This window comes from Heterodontus francisci, chromosome 5, assembly GCF_036365525.1.
Source record: "Heterodontus francisci isolate sHetFra1 chromosome 5, sHetFra1.hap1, whole genome shotgun sequence".
In the NCBI taxonomy this organism is placed as follows: domain Eukaryota; kingdom Metazoa; phylum Chordata; class Chondrichthyes; order Heterodontiformes; family Heterodontidae; genus Heterodontus; species Heterodontus francisci.
Window position 1 is genome coordinate 193,120,814 of NC_090375.1, and position 20,270 is coordinate 193,141,083.

Sequence of the window (20,270 nt, forward strand, 5' to 3'; positions counted from 1 at the left end):
TGAGATGTCCAGGTATCAGGGAGTCCCTTGCTGCACGTGCAGGAAATTGAAACGAGGGGGCGGTGTTTTGGGGGGGCGGGGGTGGTCAGGAATGCCTTCCTGCCTCATTTAGCTTGCTTGAAATCTGAAAGACTTGCATTTATATGTCACCTTTCATGACCTCTGGACATCCAAAAGCGCTTTACAGACAATGAAGTGCAGCTACTGCTGTAATATAGGAAACGCGGCAGCAAATTTGCGTAAAGCAAGATCCCACAAACAACAGTGCAATAATGATCAAATAATCTGTTTTTAGTGTTGTTGATTGAGGGATAAATATTAGCCAGGACACTGGGGAGAACACCCCCACCCTTCTTCAAAATAGTCCCATGGATCTTTCACATCCAGCTGAAATGGTAGATGGGGCCTCGGTTTAACGTCTTATTCAAGAGACAGCGCTTCTAACAGTGCAGCACTCCCTCAGTACTACACAGGGAGTTCCAGCCCGGATTACGTGCTCAGGTCTTTTGGTGTGGGACTTGAACCCATGGCCTTCAGACTCAATGCCAAGTGTATTACTGAATCATGGCTGATGCCATTGACTTGCTGCGTGGCGACCTTAAATTCTTCATCACATGGCCTCATTCCAGGATTGTTCTGGCACGTGAACAGAGGGCAAATCTGAAGTCTACAATATACTTGAGTATTCCTCTCTCACAGATACAGAGTTTTTTTCATCAACTCCCAGTTTGTACCTGGTTTGGATAATATTGGCACAGTCACTGGTTGTACTCAAGTCTTATAATAAGCAAACTATTTATTGTCTCGTTCATTTTATATAGTAAGGGCTTTCTTCTAAAGATAGCTGTATTCCTGGACCAAGGAGTTAAGTTTGGCAAACAAGTCTAGCATTGCCATGAAAACAGCCAAACTGAAAAGCACAGTTGTTTGTGCTTAACGGTGGCTCTTTTGCCAATTCGATTTAGGAATTTAATGAGCACCAATTCAAATTATCTATTGCCATGTTTGCAAAAGCAAACAAAAATTACTGATGACCATTTCTACAGTTTAACAGAATCAAGATGCACAAATAAAATCTTTCTAGAAGAATCCACTATCCCTACAATATTCTGGTGACCTACATAAGTCAGTGCTGTCCATCACTACAGCAAAACACAATGGTTATTTTGAAAGGGCAGTTAACCTGTTGTTGTTGCTCTCAGTCCAATTGTCTTAGGTTACTGCTTAACAACAAATCAAGCCACGGAGAATAGCCTGGTTTCAATCAATGTGAGAAAAAGAGCACTAAAATAATTCAGTATATAAGGTTCAAATGTAAAATGCTGCGGATGCTGAAAATCTGAAATAAAAACAGGAAGTGCTGGAAATATTTGACAGGTCCAGCAGCATCTGTGGGGAGAGAAACAGAGTTAATGGGCTGAATTTTATCGGGGCCTTGATGTCAGGATCCGTGGCGGGGTGTGGGGGGGGAGGGGGTGGTGTGGGTGCATGAAGTTTGCCCCAGATGAGTCCCGCCACAGACCTCAACACTGGCAGGGCCTGTCCCGATCTTGTTGGTGGCGGCGAGGCCTCGTGGAGGCCCCCCCGCAGCACTCGGCGACGGGACTACAATAGTTATGTACATTAACTTACCTGCATTAATTAAGGTGCTGTCGCCCCTCCTGGTGTTCCGTCGCGATCTTCATCCCGGCAGCCGCCACTGATGCGCCTTTGGATCCCCGTCCAGGGAAACGAGGCGCGACACCTGTGGGGCGGGGGGAGGAGACAATTTTCTCAGTGCGGGGGTGGGGGGGGGGGGGGGTGCGGTGGGGGTTGCGGGGAAGCGGGGTCAAACTCTTTGAATTGGTTGGGATAGTGGTGGGAGGGGGTTGAGGGTTAGAGTTTATGAACTTTGGGGGGGGGGGTAAGCGGAAGGTCACATAGTCAAGGTAAGTATTTTGGGGAGTGAGTGGGCAAGGAATTAAATGTAAGGCTAATGGGGTGGGAGAGGGAACGGAAAGATTTATTTAATGATTTGTTATACTTCTAAATGCAATGTGGTCTTTAACATTCCAAACAGTCATTGAGGGCTCTAAGCCCTTGATAAATGGCGCCGGTACCTGTGCAGTGGCACTGGACGCCGTTGCCAGAGACGGCTTGCTCACCCCCTCCATGTCATCAGTGGGAATGACTGCTCTGGCTGTGTTCATGAGCCACCGTGTATAAGATGGCGGTGGCTGCACAGAGCGAAACCCGCGCGTGCGGGCCGCCATCGTTTATGGCCGACACCGTACTCGGCGGCGGTAACATAGAATCCAGCCCAACGTTTCAGGTCTGTGACCTTTCTGTGACCAGTTCTGACGAAAGTCACCTGACACGTCCATCTTCTAGGCAGTCCGCCTTCTCACAGCCAATCAGAAAATGAACAGGCTCTTTATCACCCGATTGGATAGTTCTTGACTCAGTCACACTGTCTTTATTCCCCCATTTCCGATATGTTTAGAACTATTAAACAAATGTTTTGAAGAAAAAGTTAAAAAAACATGACATTTTTAATTCTCGCAATGGGTATTTTGTCCTGGAGATTAATCTTCAATTTCTGGAGACTCCAGGATATTCCTGGAGCATTGACAATTCCAGTGTCCATGAAAATAAAGGGGCAATCATTCGGGTTGCACAGATATGCCATGCAATATATCTGGAGCAAGATTCATAGTTCAGTCTTAAGAATAAAAAGCTACACAGAGCAATAGACTCACGTCTGCATATTTCTACAGTTTGTTTTACATAAAAACTCAAGATGAAATCTGATTCCATAAAGATACTTAGGAATCACAAAAGAAATAAAATCACAAAATGCAGGAAAATACTCAGAAGGTCAGGCAGTATCTGCAGAAAGAGAAAAATTTCAAACTCCAAAATGGGCAGAATTGGTTCGAGGGGGATATAAAATGTAAAAAATCTCAAACCCATACCCAGCCCATCTCAAACCCACCTACATCCAGTTTTAACCTGTACCCAAAGGCTGGCCACTCATTTAAATGAAGCTGCAAGCCTCAGATTTTCTCTCTCTTGAACTTTAAAGCTGGCTCCCAGCACCGCCCCACAATTGTCCCCGATCCTCTAAGCCACACTGCTGCCATCCGCCCCTTGTGACCTGTACCCCAAGCAGCATTTAACTTAACCACTCCTGTGTTGCTGCCTCTTCTGGAGAGATCCCCTCCTGAACAGGGAGACAATCCTGCCAACAGTGCACAGCTTGCTTGAATCATTTTTATTTTGATTCTTGGGATGTGGACACCACTGGGAAATACGTCATTTATTGCTCATCCCTAATTGCCCTTGATAGTGATAGTGTTGGTGAGCTGCTTACTAGAATCGCTGCAGTCCATGTGGGGTAGGTACACCCACAGTGCTGTTAAGAAGGGAGTTCCAGGATTTTGGCCCAGCAACAGTGAAGGAACAGCGATATAGTTCCTAGTCAGGAAGGTGTGTGGCTTGGAGGGGAACTTGCAGGTGGTGGTGTTCCCATGCATCTGCTGCCCTTGTCCTTCTAGGTGGTAAAGGTCATGGGGTTGGAAGGTGCTGTTGAAGGAGCCTTGGTGCATTGCTGCAGTGCATCTTGTAGATGGTACACACTGTTGCCACTATGTGCCAGTAGTGGAAGGGGTGAATGTTTAAGGTGGTAGATCGGATGCCAATTGTGCTTTGTCCTGGCTGGTGTCGAGCTACTTGAGTGTTGTTGGAGCTGCTCTCCTCTTCAAAATTGCTGAAAACCTCTCCCGAGTGTGTGTCCTTGAGGTGGTGCCTCATTTGAGTGATGACGCTGAGCACTGCACTGCGACTTGCAGCCTTGCTACCCTCAGTGCTTCTTCTAAGTGGTGTTCAACATGGAGGAGCACTGATTCCTCAGCTGAGGGAAGGCAATAGGTTGTAATCAGCAGGAGGTTTCCTGGCCTATGTTTAACCTGATGCCATGAGACTTCATGTGGTTTTGAATCAATGTTGAGGACTCCCATGGCCACTCCCTTCCAGCAGTATACCACTGTGCTGCCATCTCTGGGATGGTGATGGTGGTGTCTGGGACATTGGCTGTAAGGTATGATGCAGTGTGAATGACTATGTCAGGCTGTTGCTTGACTAATCTGTGGTACAGCTCTCCCAATTTTGGAACAAGTCCCCAGATGTTAATAAGGAGAACTTTGCAATATCGTCTGGGTAGGGTGTTCCTTTGTCATATCCAGTGCCTAAGTCAATTCCGGGTGGTCTATTAAAACCAGGTGGTTTTATTCTTATTCAGCTTTTCTGTAGTGGCTAGATACAACTAAGTGGCTTGCTAGGCCATTTCAGATGGCAGTTAAGTGTCAACCACATTGCTGTGGGTCTGGAGTCACATGTAGGCCAGATCAGGAAAGGACAGCAGATTTCCTTCCCTAAAGGACATTAGTGAGCCAGATGGGTTTTACAACAGTCCTATTACTTTATGGTCACCATTACTGACACTAGCTTTTGATTCCAGATTTATTTAATTAATTGAATTTAAATTTCCCAGCTGCTGTGTTAGAAGTTGAACTCATGTCACCAGATCATTAGCCCAGGCCTCTGGATTACTAGCTCAGGAACATAAGAACGCTGCTACCATTCCCTCAGATTACACCCCTGTGAAGCACCTTGGGATGTTTTACTACGTTAAAGGCGCTATATAAATGCAAGTTGGTGTTAGCTCACTTGGGGCATGCCAGGCTTTGTGTTAAATGTTTTCCTCTGTGTTTATCCAGATCAAATGTGAATGGGTCGAGGTTTCGATTTCCTGCCACTTTTATAGTTCCTGTCAGACGTGTTTCAGCAGGCAGTGGTCGGTCATTTTATCGCTGGCTGTTTTACTGCTACATTAGTCTGGGTCCAGCTGACAATGTGACATAGCTAAGACAGCAATGTATGATCGGTTTAAGGATTGTAACTTACAAGTTGCTAAGTTTCCATTCAGTTAACTGAATCCTGACACTTTATTACAGTTGCAACATGAGTTTCCAATAAAGAGTTGAAATAAATTGGATTCTTATTTGTGCATATTTGGGGATATATTGAGACTTTCTGCACTCAGTGGTGTTTAAATTGTGTATACTATCTGGTTACAAAGACTTGTCTGTGAATCTGGCTGCGTGGTGGTCCTTGCTCATTTCAGACTAGGACAGACTTTGGATAACTAGAATAATTTACTCACCAGTGAAAGAGCACATCTGCCCAGTCTGATCACGGGGTTTCATCTGGGATGAGGAGGCTGTGTGAGACATTAGACTCGATTCCGATGGAATCAAATTTCTTCCTGGCCCTTTCCTGAAACAAAAAGGAAGAGGTCACACAAATTCAAAATGCAATTGAAAATATTGTTCCGAAATGTCAAATGAAAATCCCCGCCCCCAACCCCACCCCCCGCCAAAAAAAAACGATGGAACTGTTATACTTTACAGAAGATTGGTGTGCAATAGCAGTTGATTAATTAAATTAATGTAATTAATTAAATAGAGTTTAGCCACATGTCAATAACACAGAACTGGAGCAGGCCAAGCTCCAAGAAACTCATTGCTGAAGGATTGTTGGATAGGGGAATCCAGCATTTCCTTTGTGGAAAATGTGCAACATTTAACAGAGCAGCTGCAGATATAGTGATTCTTGGGTGTGAGAATCTGCTTCAGTGCTTTTGTTCTGCTTATGCGTTTCCATAATACAGAGCCATAAGGACATGATTATGCCCAGCCTGATCCCCGAGATAACCTTTATAGAACAGTATCAGATCTCTGAGCTGTACCTGGGAGATGACTAAATTCTAGGTTAGCAATTACAAACTCTAAAGGATTGGAAGATACCTAATAAGGAAGAAATGTGCCATCTAACTTCCCAAAATTCTATAGAGAGACACTCCTCTATAAGACCACCCTGATCCCCACAGCCCTCCTTACTCATCATCACCCATCTCTGTTTGCTTTCTGGAAGTGAGTGGGGAGGGTTTTGCAGGGTGCAGAGAAATTCTGTTCATCTGAGCTCTTACTTGGAGAGCTTGGTGATTCCTAGAGTGGATGGGCTAGAGACTTCATTTTGAAGTGACAGGAATGTCCCTTGAAATTGAACTGACAATTTTTGCCTCCCTATCTGTGTACCCTCCTCCGGCCCTACAGCCCACTGAGATCTCTGTACTCCTCCAATTTTTCGCCTCTTGTGCATTCCCCAATTTGCTCCACCCCACCATGGACGGCCATGTCTTCAGCTACCTACATGCTAAGCTCTGGAATTCCTTCCCTAAACTTCTCCACCTCTCTCTCCTCCTTTAAGACTCTCCTTAAAACCTACCTCTTTGGCCAAGCTTTTGGACACTTTCCTAATGTCTCCTCATATGGCTTGGTGTCAAATGTTGTTTGGGAACGCTCTACTGAAGCACCTTGGGACATTTTACTATGCTATAGGTGCTATATAAATACAAGTTTTTGTACACTCATCCTTTCTTCCTTTGAGGGTCCCAACATCATAAACTCCAGCTGCTGTGATAGTAGGGATTGTGTTAGGTATTTTAGTTATGTGTACCCTGCAATAATCATGGGGATTACGTTCTGCTCAGAAGCCAGAAAACCCAAGTTTGATGGTGGCGTGCAACACATGGGAGTCTCCCATTCTTACTGTGAGTGTTGGCATGCCTCTGTTTTTTTGCTTTGCCCTGCATGCAATCATTGTAACCTTTCATTATTTTTCATTTTATTGGCTGTACACTCTGTTTTGGTAAACACTTGTTGGAACGAGCACGCACATCCTTGTAATAAAGATTATCACAAGCCTCCAGATGCTGCTTGGGGGTTCAGAGTTTCGCCTCCCTTAAGAAGAAATGATTTTACATCACTTGAAAGTCCAAAGGACCGTGATAACACTTGCTGCCTTGTCAATATTAATCCCACCCAAAACAGTCAAAAGTAGCTGTGAGCAATTTCTCATTGAATTGAATTGGTGGGAAAGAGTTGGCACCATTAGTAGCTGCAGATAGAACTCACAAGATATCACAAAACAGCTCTACTGTTTCTGAATTTTATAATTAACACACAACTTGCATTTATATAGTGCTTTTAATGTAGTAAAATATCCCAAGGCCCTTTTTAGGAGACCATTTTTGACACTGAGTCATATAAGGGGAAATTTGGACAGCTGACCAAAAGCTTGGTCAAAGAGGTAGTTTTAAGGAGCGTTCTTAAAGGAGGAGTGAGAGGTTGAGAGGTGGAGAGGTTTAGGGAGGGAATTCCAGAGCTTAGGGCTTAGACAACTGAAGGCACAGACACCAATGGTACAGCAATTAAAATCGGGGATGCACAAGAGGCCAGAATTAAAGGAGTGCAGATATCTCGGTGGGTTGTGGGGCTGGAGGAGATTACAGAGATCGGGGTCATATGACATGAGAGGTTAATTTACCCTCACTCCCAACAACGAACCGCTTAAACAAAAATGCTGATGCGGACAGAAGTAGCTCTCTGTTGTTTCTGCTGCGGGCAGACCAGAATCGGTGATGGAGTCGTTCTGGCTGTTGTTTTTGGACAACTTCTTGAAGACCTCGAAACTGGCAGCTGCTACCACGGCTGCAGCCCTGGGACGTCAACAGTGGCAGTTGGCTTCCTTCCTCCATTTCTAGATGCCAGATCCTTGTCAAGAGGTGGAGCAGGGGTGCTAACCCTCCAAGATTGTCCTGGGGTCTCCAGGAATTGAAGCTTAAGCTACAGGACACTGCTGCATGCAACACCCAGGAGGACAATCAGAGCGGAGGGAGTAAACAAACGAGGCATTTGGTAAGTTTTCTTTAAACACTTTTTTTTATTAACTACTAAAGTACTGGAGAAGAGGGTGAAAATGGATGGGGACAGGAGGTCATGTGATGAAATGAAGAGTGCAGGAGGGCATGCCAGGAGCAACATCAATTTGGAAAATTGCCCAGGTATGTCCTGTACACAAAAAGCAGGACAAATCCATCCCGGTCAATTACTACCCCATCAGTCTACTCTCAATCATCAGTAAAGTGATGGAAGATGTCACTACAGGGCTATCAAGCAGCACTCACTTAGCAATAACCTGCTCAGTGACACTCAGTTTGGGTTCTGCCAGGATCACTCAGCTCCTGACCTCATTACAGCTTTGGTTCAAACATAGACAAAAGAGCTGAACCCTTTTGTGAGGTGCGAATGACTGCCCTTGACATCAAGGCAGCATTTGACTGAGTATGGCATCAAGGAGCCTTAGCAAAACTGGAGTCAATGGGAATCAGGGGGAAAGCTCTCTGCTGGTTGCAATCGGACCTAGTACAAAGGAAAATGGTTCTGGTTGTTGGAGTTCAATCATCTCAGCTCCAGGACATCACTGCAGGAGTTCATGAGGGTAGTATCCTAGGCCCAAACATCTTCAGCTGCTTCAATCATAAGATCAGAAGTGGGGATGTTCGCTGGTGATTGCACAATGTTCAGTACCATTTGCAACTCCTCAGATACTGAAGCAGTCCATGTAGAAATGCAGCAAGACCTGGACAATATCCAGGGTTGGGCTGATAAGTGACAAGTAACATTCAGGCCCATCCAGGCAAGTGGAGAGTATTCCATCACACTCCTGACTTGTGCCTTGTAGATGGTAGACAGACTTTGGGGAGTCAGGAGGTGAGTTACTCGCCTCAGGATTCCTGGACTTGTAGCCATGGTATTTATATGGCTACTCCAGTTCAGATTCTGGTCAATGGTAGCCCCTAGGATGTTGATAGTGGGGGATTCAGCGATCATAATGCCATTGAATGTCAAGGGGAGGTGGTTAGATTCTCTCTTGTTGGAGATGGTCATTGCCTGGCGCTTGTGCAGCGTGAATGTTACTTGCTGTCCTTGGTAAAATCGCTTGGAAAGCAACTGACCAAATAATTCTGGTTTTGCTGTGTTCTATACTGTACTTTATAATTTTAATATTCTGCATTGTGTTACTGTGAAACATGCCATTCTACCCTAGCTGATTGAAAAACACTTGCTTATTTATGTGAATGTGCCACTATAATACTGCACATAACAGAGGCATTCGTTCAGTGTCTCAGCTCCAAGACATGCATATTTTAGAAAATCTTATTAAACTGATGTCTCAAACATCTGTTGTCAAGGTACTCAAATCTTGCCAACATGTCAATTCAGCAAAGTCACACAGTACTTTACACAAGTTTCTTTTTCCACAATTCTTATCCTGCTTTCTCCTGGAAGCACGGACTCATGCCTGATGGGTGGAATCACCGGCCATTGTTTGGTACTTAGCCTATGCCTGGATGATTAGTTTCAGCAGGCTATTTCGCCATGACGGTCATCACAGCTGAATCAGGTCCGCCCTCGACCTGACGTGTATGCACGTGCAGACATGTACACTTTCCGACAGGGGCTACAGTCCAGGTTTAGTAGTACTGAGAACAATTGTATTATCCTGCCTAAGATCAGCGGACTCAGGAATCTAATGGATTACCTTCCCAATCTGCTTAGTTCAGCTCCACATTTGTCTAGGGCTTCCCAGCAAAGATAGGTTCATGGCAATTTAGCTTTCACTTAGACAACTCCCCCCGTGCTGATTCTCCACTAATGCCAAGACCAGGGCTAAACTGTGAGTTCGAGTCTAACTACAGGAATTTGAGCACAAAATCTAGGCTGACACTTCAGCGCAGTGCTGTGTGAGTGTTGCTGCACTGCCTGCTGTGCAGATAAAACATTCAACTGAGGTTACCTTTCAATGGTTAAAGTGGCAGGTTTTGAAATGTTTTGCAATAAAATGTTATGAACACTTCAAATCCCCTCTCGCACCTCATCAATATAAAATCAGAGTATTATTTGTCCTACCCCACCCCCAGCAAAAACATTAAAGTTTCCGTCACAACCTTTCCTTTAACCTTCAACCCCTTGCCAATCGCATTTGTTATTGCCACTAGCAACCCCACCACCACCCCCCCCACACTCCATATGGAGTTCCGAAGGCGCGCGAGCTGCGTTTGGTGGCCGTAAAATTGGCGTGGGACGGCCGCTGCTTGCAGGTAAATTCATTTACATTTCATTATTGTTTATTTAAATATTCAGATGAAAGGCCCGCCGTCAGGTGGCGGGGTTGGGCTGCATCAAGGTCCCCCCGCTGCCGGTAATATGTGGCGGGCCCTTGTTGACGTCGAGCGTCGAGGTGGGCCTCTCCCCACATCCCCCTCGGCCGTGACCCCCGGGGTTGAGGGGCTGGTAAAATTCAGCCCAATATTGCACTTTTCACAGTCAAGATGTCCCAACGTGATTTACAGCTAATTAAGTACATTCTGAAGATGGCACAGGCAGAGGTAAGTTTAGAAGTTCATATTTTAAGAGTGATAGTGTTCTTTTCTAGAAAGATAGTTAGTGAAGGATGATACTGGAGCTAGCCTTTACTCAGTCTTACATTTACAGAGTGTACCATTACAGGCATATATCTCCTAACTCAATCCCCCACAGTTTCAATAAGTGTCTCTTTATATTGTTACGGCCAAGTGAGGAGGGGTCACAGGCTGTCCTCCTGCCCTTCCTCTTATTTGACCGCGACAGGGTTTATTCCTTTTAAAAAGTGGTTGTGTTTACCACCTCTGAGTGTGTTACCTTTTTCCTTTACTGTGATCGTGAAAGAATCAATTGGACAGATTTTCTTTAGTTTAGATAATAAAGAGGTAAGTTTATTATACTTAACACTCGAAACCCAATTTAAAAATAAGAAAAAATATGCTACACATTCACGCACACATTAATACGAGAATCACACACACAAATAGATTACAAAGTGGAAAGTAGGGTTTTTGGTTGGATTAAAGTCCAGAATAAATAAAAGTTAAATACACAGTTTGAGATTGGATGATTTGGTGATTGTCCAGCTGGACTTGTACTCGGTTGGTCAAAGTGCACTTTGTGGTTGGCCTGCTTTGCTCAGGGTTTTCTTCAAGGCAGAATTGTAGTTGTCTCTCTTTCCCTAGTCTCTGGCTGTAGCAGTCTGTAGGCTTGGAGGTTCACAGTCACAGACAGTTTTCAAACTTGATGTTTTCTGGAGAGAGAGAAAGGGAAGCATGCAGCCTTCTCTTCTACTACACACTCAGTTACTGCTTGTCTTCAGTGAGTGTAACAAAACTCCCAGTTTTTTCAGAGATGGACAAGCGGTCACATGGTTCTCTCAATCCCCTTTGTTTTTAATGAGGTCCACAGTCTAAAACCCAAAACCTCTCCTAGGTGGGATTGTCAGTGTTTGCCCCCTCCACTTATGAATGCCTCAAAATATCTTTGACTGTTCCGCTAACGAGGATGATCTGCACAATCTACTCAGTTAGCCAAAGCATTGTTCGGGCTGGGCTTCTTGTTAGACTTTTGTTCTCCAGTTCAATCTCCTGGTATTTCAGATGCAAATTGCAGTGGCCATCTTGGCTGCCAGTTTTTAAAAAGTTAACAAGGAATTTTTCCATTAAAAGTCAAATGTAAGTTTCCAACAGATGAGATTAATATTTATCATTTGACATATGGGGTTTTCTTGACAGTTCAAGTAAAACCCTCCAACTATATATAATTAAACACAATTGTTAAACAATTAACAGATGGGATAAAAGATCTTATCAAAGTCAAGAGAGGAGGGAGCCCAACAGGTTTAGTTCAGGTGAAACTCAACACCAGTTGTTACAGTAAAATAGAATGGAACTGGTACTCAATTCTCTGCCATGATTAAGATCAGAGTTTGGGAAGACATGTAATAGGGGAATATAGGGACAGGTGGGGATGTGGTAGGAATATGGAATTAGTATAGGATTAGTGGCTTGGCCATGTGAGCCGCATGGAAGATGGCAGGATCCCCAAAGACACATTGTACAGCGAGCTCGCCACTGGTATCAGACCCACCGGCCGTCCATGTCTCCGTTATAAAGACGTCTGCAAACGTGACATGAAATCGTGTGACATTGATCACAAGTCGTGGGAGTCAGTTGCCAGCATTCGCCAGAGCTGGCGGGCAGCCATAAAGACAGGGCTAAATTGTGGCGAGTCGAAGAGACTTAGTAGTTGGCAGGAAAAAAGACAGAGGCGCAAGGGGAGAGCCAACTGTGCAACAGCCCCAACAAACAAATTTCTCTGCAGCACCTGTGGAAGAGCCTGTCACTCCAGAATTGGCCTTTATAGCCACTCCAGGCGCTGCTTCACAAACCACTGACCACCTCCAGGCGCGTATCCATTGTCTCTCGAGATAAGGAGGCCCAAAAGAAAAAAGAAAGAATAGGATTAGTATAGATGGGTGGTTGATGGTCAGCACAGGCTCGGTGGGCCGAAGGGCCTGTTTCAGTGCTGTATCTCTAAACTAAACTAAACTAAACTCTGGATAAAATAAATATTCTGTACTGGTGAGGACTAGGGGCAGGGGTAGGGGGAGGGGGAAAATAATCCTCCCTGACAGCAGAGCCACTAGAGAAGGGTAGAATAACCAAATCAAATCCAATGAGCTTTATTTTAGTCCTTCAGTAGTAAAGAGCTCATCAAACATCCAGAGGGTGCTGACCCCATCCCATCCACTCAGGTGATACAGTACTTAGCGCTTAGCACTTCAAAATGAATTTGCATTTTCCTCCAAGGCATTTGTCTATTGTGATCGTTTGAACAGAGGGAGGTATACCTGTTCTTTCTTGAATTTACTCACAATTCAACCGTATTGTAGCGAGGCAAAAAAGAAAATAAGACTTGCATTTCTATAACACCTTTCACAACCAACAAGCACTTTACAGCTAATGAGACTTTTGAAGTGTAGTGATTGTTGTAATGTCGGAAACACAGCAAGCTCCCACAAACAGCAATGTGATAAATACCAGATAATCTGCGTGTACAATATTGATTAAGGGATAAATATTGGCCAGGACACCAGGGAAGAACTCCCCTACTTTTTTTTTTAAAACAGTGACTATGGGCTCTTTGGTGCCCACCTGCAAAGGCAAATAAGGTCCTCAATTTAATATCTCATCTGAAAGACAGCACTGTACCCCCTCTTTACTGTACTGGGAGTGTCAGCCTAGATTTTTGGATTCAAGTGCTGGACTGGGACTAGAACCCACAATCTTCTACCTCACAGGCATGAGGGGCACCCACTGATCCACAGCTACTGCAATAAGCATATAGGCAGATCAGTGTAGAGTTCTGTACCCATGTTGCATTAATTCAAGATTCAGTTAACGGACTCCAAGAAACAATTTTAACAATTTTGACGCCCTTGTTATTTTGTTTTCAGAAAATGTTTTGAAGTATTGCTTAAATAACACGTTGCTGTTTATCCGTTGACTTAACTTGCTTTTAAATAAACCTGTGTTTTGTAATCAAATCTGCCTTACAGCTTGAGTAGGTGTCTGGATGGATGAAAGGTGACGCTGACCTGAAATGTTAACTCTGCTTCTCTCTCCACAGATGCTGCCTGACCTGCTGAGTATTTCCTGCATTTTCTGTTTTTATTTCAGATTTCTAGCATCCGCAGTATTTTGCTTTTGTGTCATGCTGGAACTATCATTTTTTAAGAGAAACGTAGTGTTTAAGTTGCATGATGAGTCATTACAGAGCAACAGTCCCTTTCATAGAATCATAGAATGGTAACAGCACAGAAGGAGGCCATTCAGCCCATCAAGCCCAAGCCGGCTCTCTGCAAGAGCAATTTAGCTAGTCCCACTCCCTGACCCTTTCTCTGTCGTCCTGCAATTTTATTTTCCCTTCAGGTGCTTATCCAATTCCCTTTTGAAAGCCACGATTGACTCTGCCTTCACCATACTCTTAGACAGAGCATTCCTGATCCTAACTACTCACTGCATAGAAAACTTTCTCCCCATGTCGCCTTTGGCTCTTTTGCCATTCACCTTAAATCGGTGTCCCCTGGTTCTTGACCCTTCCACCAATGAGAACAGTTTCGCCCTATCTACACTGCCCAGACGCATCATGATTTTGAACACCTCTATCAAATCTCCTCTCAACCTTCTCTTCTCTAAGGAGAACAACCCTAGTTTCTCCAATCTATACTCGTAACTGAAGTCCTTCATCCCTGGAACCATTCTCGGAAATATTTTCTGCACCCTCTGTAAAGCCTTCACATCCTTCTTAAAATACAGTGCCCCAAATTGGACACAATATCCCAGTTGAGGCTGAACCAGTGTTATAGACTGCACCTTATTCTCCTTGATTCTCCAAATTCAATCCAGTGTGATACCTGTTTGGTTAACTTTGGGTTATTCAAAAAGATATTTCACATCTGTATTTCTCCTGTCAGAGTGGATGTGCTTTTGAATAATGAAAGGAGCAGATATCTTGTGGCTCTAAATTGGCACCTGTCAGCTGCTCCAGTAAACAAGAAGTTCAGTAATGTCCAGCGATCCTCAGCTGCAACTTGACACATACAAAATGTATGTGCATCTTGTTTGTTACAGAATTGGGCTCCACCTCATTAAATACTGCCTCATCGGGTTTGGAGCTATCACATCTGGATTCCACAAGAACAGCTGGGTTCTTAAAAAAAACAATTCTCTGTCTGGAACTAATGAAAGCAGATTCTGAGTCTTGATTGCTATTAGCAGTTAATCAACATATAGTAAGGTCAGGCCCGCAAGGGAATCAACTGGGCGAGGATCCAAACACCCAGCAGGGTGACTGTCTTTCACTGATTTGTGTTCCATGTTGACAATAGCCAGTGTTAAAAAGAAATCAAAGGGGAGGAAGCAAATGCTTTCCGACTCTGGATGAATATGCTGACGGTTATGGAATGAGCCAATAGAGCAAAGTTTTGATCCAGGAATGAAGAGAATACCCTGAGCAATAGGGATGAGGGCTGAGCCAAATTCAATCCAGTGTGATACCTGTTTGGTTAACTTTGGGTTATTCAAAAATATACAAATTCTATTTCTTGCATGTTCAGATTAGACTCCCTCTCTCTCTTATACCAGGGTCCTCCAGTGGTGGCATAGACCTGCAATACCACAGTAATGAACAACTTCAAAAGTACATCATTGGCTGCAAAGTGTTATGGGACGCCCTGAGGTCATGAAAGGCGCTATATAAATGCAAGTCTCTTTCAGTCTGAAATCCGGAAACAGGATAAACTTTTTGCCAGGTCCGAACAGGGCGGAAAGCAGCAAATTTAAGTTTATGTAAAATTGACATAGAGTTTATGCCAACTTTTTCAAAAGGGAATTGGGTCAAGACTCAAAAGGAAAAGTGCGCAGGGCTACGGGGAAAGAGCAGGGTGGGTAGTGGGACTAATTGGAGAGCTCGTTCAAAGAGCTGGCACAGGCATGATGGGCTGAATGGCCTCCTCCTGTGCTGTATGATGCGATGCTTCTCCACAAGCTGTTTTCAGAATGTTCTGCTTCTTTTCAGATTTCAGCACCAGGAGTATTTCTGCCTTTTACAGGGAGTTCAAAAGTTTACCTCATTCTCCCCTTACAGGTCTTGAGTTCTCCAGTGAGCTCATAAACTTACAATCCTGCAGCACCTGCTCACCCAGATCCTACTAACAAACTATTTCCTATCAGCTGCAATTTCTATGCTTTACATCTTTTACAATTTGTTTTCCAATAGTTAAAATAATTAATGAGTGACATTTTCCCCCCTAAATGAAGGCCAAAATCCACGAATGACACATAAATTTGAGATCTGTTCAGGTCTTTGATCATTAGAAAGTTGAATGAATGCCCTGTCTTACCTCAGAGGTCTTTCAGGGTTAGTAAACACTAGAATTAAAGCTTTATGAGATAGATAAGTCGCAGATAAAATCACAGTTAAGTTTAAAGACTACAACATCAGATAAGAGTTGAAGAATTAGAAGACTACCCATTGCTCTTTACTGTGGGCCTACATTGATTAAGAAAGCAGGTGCCACAATGTGGTGCTGAAGAATTATCGTTATCTATCAGGAAATGAGATAATTCAGCAAGTCAATTACTTCTATTTGCGTAAACAGAATGAGCTTGAAAGCTATTTAACATGAGACTCTTTACAACACAGAGTCTTGCCATTTGGTACATCAGTTAGAGATTAAAGTAAATCTTATTTGGTTGCATAGGATGGCGGAAGCTCTACAGGAACATCCACTTGACCTTTTACACCAATGGTAAATTCTTCAAGAAGCTGCAGAAAAGCTATTAAACTGCAGACTCCTGTGGATAAGTTGATATGAATGGGGGACTGTTGCTTTAAGGAGCATGCTAAAATGCTAAGAGACTGGCAACAACAATGACTTGCATTTATATAGCGCCTGTAACAGAGTAAAATCTCCCAAGGTGCTTCACAGGAGCGTAATCAGGAGATATCAGGACAGGTGACCAAGAGCTTGGTCAAAAAGATAGGTTTTAAGGAGTGTCGTAAAGGAAGAGAGAGAGGCAGAGAGGTTTAGGGGGGGAATTCCAGAGTTTAGGGCCCAGGCAGCTGAAGGCACGGCTGCCAGTTGTGGAGTGTTGAAAATCAGGGGATGGCCAAGATGCCAGAATTAGAGGAGTGCAGAGATCTCGGAGGATTGTAGGGCTCGAGGAGATTACAGAGATAGAGGGAGGGATGGGATGATAGATGGATTTGGAAACAAGGATTAGAATTTTAAATTGAATTGTTGCTTCAGTCGGAGCCAATGTAGGTCAGTGAGCACAGAGGGTGATAGGTGAAGGGGGCTTGGTGCCAGTTAGAGTATGGGCAGCACAGCAGTTCAGCAAATGTGAAGAAAATCAGATTGAGAGTGCCAGTTCCAATTTTTGCACCCGGGTCGGGAAAGGGTTTAGTTTTAGTTTTAGTTTTAGTTTTAGAGATACAGCACTGAAACAGGCCCTTCGGCCCACCGAGTCTGTGCCGACCATCAACCACCCATTTATACTAATCCTACACTAATTGCATATTCCTACCACATCCCCACCTGTCCCTATATTTCCCTACCACCTACCTATACTAGGGACAATTTATAATGGCCAATTTACCTATAAGTTTGATATTATCTTTAACTGTTTTAGTTCACCACGGATGACGGGTCCCAGCCTTGGAATTTTTCTTGCTGGATTCTGGGAAAAGGGGGAGCAGTGTGTCTCCCTCCCCTGATAGCCCCCTCCCCACTCACTCATTTAAAACTGAGATAGGAAGGAATTTCTAGATGACTGAAAGTATTTAAAGAGGAGGTCGATGGATTTTTGAAGTGTCGGGGAGTTGAGGGCTGTGAGGAGCTGGCACCAAAGTGGAGTTCAGGTCTGGGGCACATCAGTCATGATCTTATTGAATGGTGGGACAGGCTTGAGGAGATGTTAGAATAGTGAACAAAAGTGATATTGTAGTAAGCCCTGTACGGGTGGTGCCAGCTTCCCACATGTGCAACCTCAGCTGTGACATGAAAGTAAACTTGTTGGTATTCATTGAGACCAGTGGAAGGGTGGACCCAGTTTTCCTGGCCCTCGTGAATCTGGCCAAGTGAACTTTTGGATTACGGTCAGCTGCACAGCATGCTTGAACAATAACAATAGCAAGCATTTACCACTGTCAATGTGGCTGGATATACTAAGCTGCCAACCTTGGCTTAGTGAGTAGCACTCTCACCTTCTGACTCAGAGGGAGGTGGGTTCTAATTCTCACTTCAGGGACCTGAGCACAAAAGTCAAGGCTGACAGTTCCAGTGGAGTGCTGCACTGTCAGAGGTGCTGTCTTGCAGATCAGACATTAAACGGAGGCCCCGTCTGTCCTCTCAGGTGGATGTAAAAGATCCCATGGCACTATATTGAAGAAGAGCGGATGAGTTCTCCCCGGTGTCCCGACCAAGATTTATCCCTCAATCAACATCACACAATGCTGTTTGCGGGAGCTTGCTATGTAATATTTCCCACATGAACAGCGTCTGCCCTTCAAAGGTACTTCATTGGCTGTAAAGCACTTTGAGGCAACCTGAGGACGAGCAAGATGCTATAGAAATGCAAGTCGTTCTTTCTCAGGCTCTTCATAGATGTGTGAGAAAAAAATGAATGACAAGTCAAAGAAGGCCATATTAAAAAGGTGACCATAAGCTGGGTGGAAGGGGTAAGTTTTAATGGTCTGGCTACATTAAGGTAGATATTGGTGGAACAAAGTAAAGGTGGTTACTTCATAGAATCCTATAGCACAAAAGGAGGTCATTTCACCCATTGTGTCTGTGCTAGTTCTTTGAAAGAGCGATCCAATTAGCCCCACTCCCCTGATCTTTGCCCCATAGCCCTGCAAATTTTTTCCTTCAAGTATTTATCCAATTTCCTTTTGAAAGTTACTATTGAATCTGCTTCCACCACCCTTTCAGGAATGGCATTCCAGATCACAAAAACTCACTGCATAAAAAAAAGTTTCCTTATGACCCCTCTGGTTCATTTGCCTTAAATCTGTGACCTCTCTTTACTGACCCTCCTGGCACTGGAAATAGTTTACTCTATCAAAGCTGTTCACAATTTTTGAACACCTCTATCAAATCTCTTAACCTTCTCTGCTTTGAGGAGAACAACCCTAGATTCTCTAGTCTCTCAAACCAAAATCATTCATCCCTGCTACAATTCGAGTAAATCTCTTCTTCACCCTCTCTAAGTCATAGAGTCACAGAGTTATACAGCACAGAAACATGCCCTTCGGCCCATCATGTCTGTGCCGGCCATCAAGTACCTAACTATTCTAATCCCATTTTCCAGCACTTGGCCCGTAGCCTTGTATGCTATGGCATTTCAATTGCTCATCTAAATACTTCTTAAATGTTGTGAGGGTTCCTGCCTCTACCACCCCTTCAGGCAGTGTGTTCCAGATTCCAACCACTCTCTGAGTGAAAAAGTTTTTCCTCAAATCCCCTCTAAATCTCCTGCCCCTTATCATAAATCTATAACCCCTGGTTATTGACACCTCTGCTACAGAAAAAAGTTTCTTCCTATCTGTCTTATCAATGCCCCTCATAATTTTGTATACCTCAATCAGGTCCCCCCTCAGCCTTCTCTGCTTTAAGGAAAACAACCCTAGCCTTTTCAGTCTCTCTTCATAATAGAAATGCTCCAGCCCAGGCAACATCCTGGTGAATCTCCTCTGCACCCTCTCCAGTGCAATCACATCCTTCCTATAGTGTGGTGACCAGAACTGTACACAGTACTCTAGCTGTGGCCTAACTAGCATTTTATACAGCTCCATCATAACCTCCCTGCTCTTATATTCTGTGCCTTGGCTAATAAAGACAAGTATCCCATAATGCCTTCCTAACCACCTTATCTACCTGTGCTGCTGCCTTCAGTGATCTATGGACAAATACACCAAGGTCCCTCTGTACTTCCTAGGGTCCTACCATCCATTGTATATTCCTTTGCCTTGTTAGTCATCCCAAAATGCATCACCTCACACTTTTCAGGATTAAATTCCATTTGCCACTGTTCTGCCCATCTTACCAGCCCATCTATACCGTCCTGTAATCTAAGGCTTTCCTCCTCACTATTTATGACACCACCAATTTTCATGTCATCTGTGAACTCACTGATCATAGCTACTATATTCATGTCTAAATCATTAATGTACACTACAAACAGCAAGGGTCCCAGCACCGAACCCTGCAGTACACCACTGGTCACAGGCATTCACTCACAAAAATAACCCTCAACCATCACCCTCTGTTTCCTTCCACTAAGTAAATTTTGGATCCAATTTGTCAAATTGCCCTGGATCCCATGGGCTCTTACCTTCTTAACCAATCTCCCATGCGGGACCTTATCAAAAGCCTTACTGAAGTCCATGTGGACTACATCAACTGCCTTACCCTCATCTACACATCTAGTCACCGCCTCGAAAAATTCAATCAAGTTAGTAAGACACGATCTCCCCCTGACAAAGCCATGCTGATTATCCCTGATTAATCCCTGCCTTTCCTAGTGGAGATTAATCATGTCCCTCAGAATTTTTCCAATAGTTTCCCTATCACTGATGTTAGACTCACTGGCCTGTAATTACCTGGTTTATCCCTGCTACCCTTCTTGAATAATGGTAACACATTCGCTGTCCTCCAATCCTCCGGTACCTCTCCTTTGGCCGGCGAGGATTTGAAAATTTGTGTCAGGACTCCTGCTATCTCCTCCCTTGCCTCACATAACAGCCTGGGATACTTCTCATCTGGGCCTGGGGATTTATCCACTTTTAAGCCCGCTTAAACAGCTAATACTTCCTCCCTTTCAATGCTAATATGTTCAAGTATATCACAATCCCCCTCCCAGACCTCTACACCTACATCGTCCTTCTCCATAG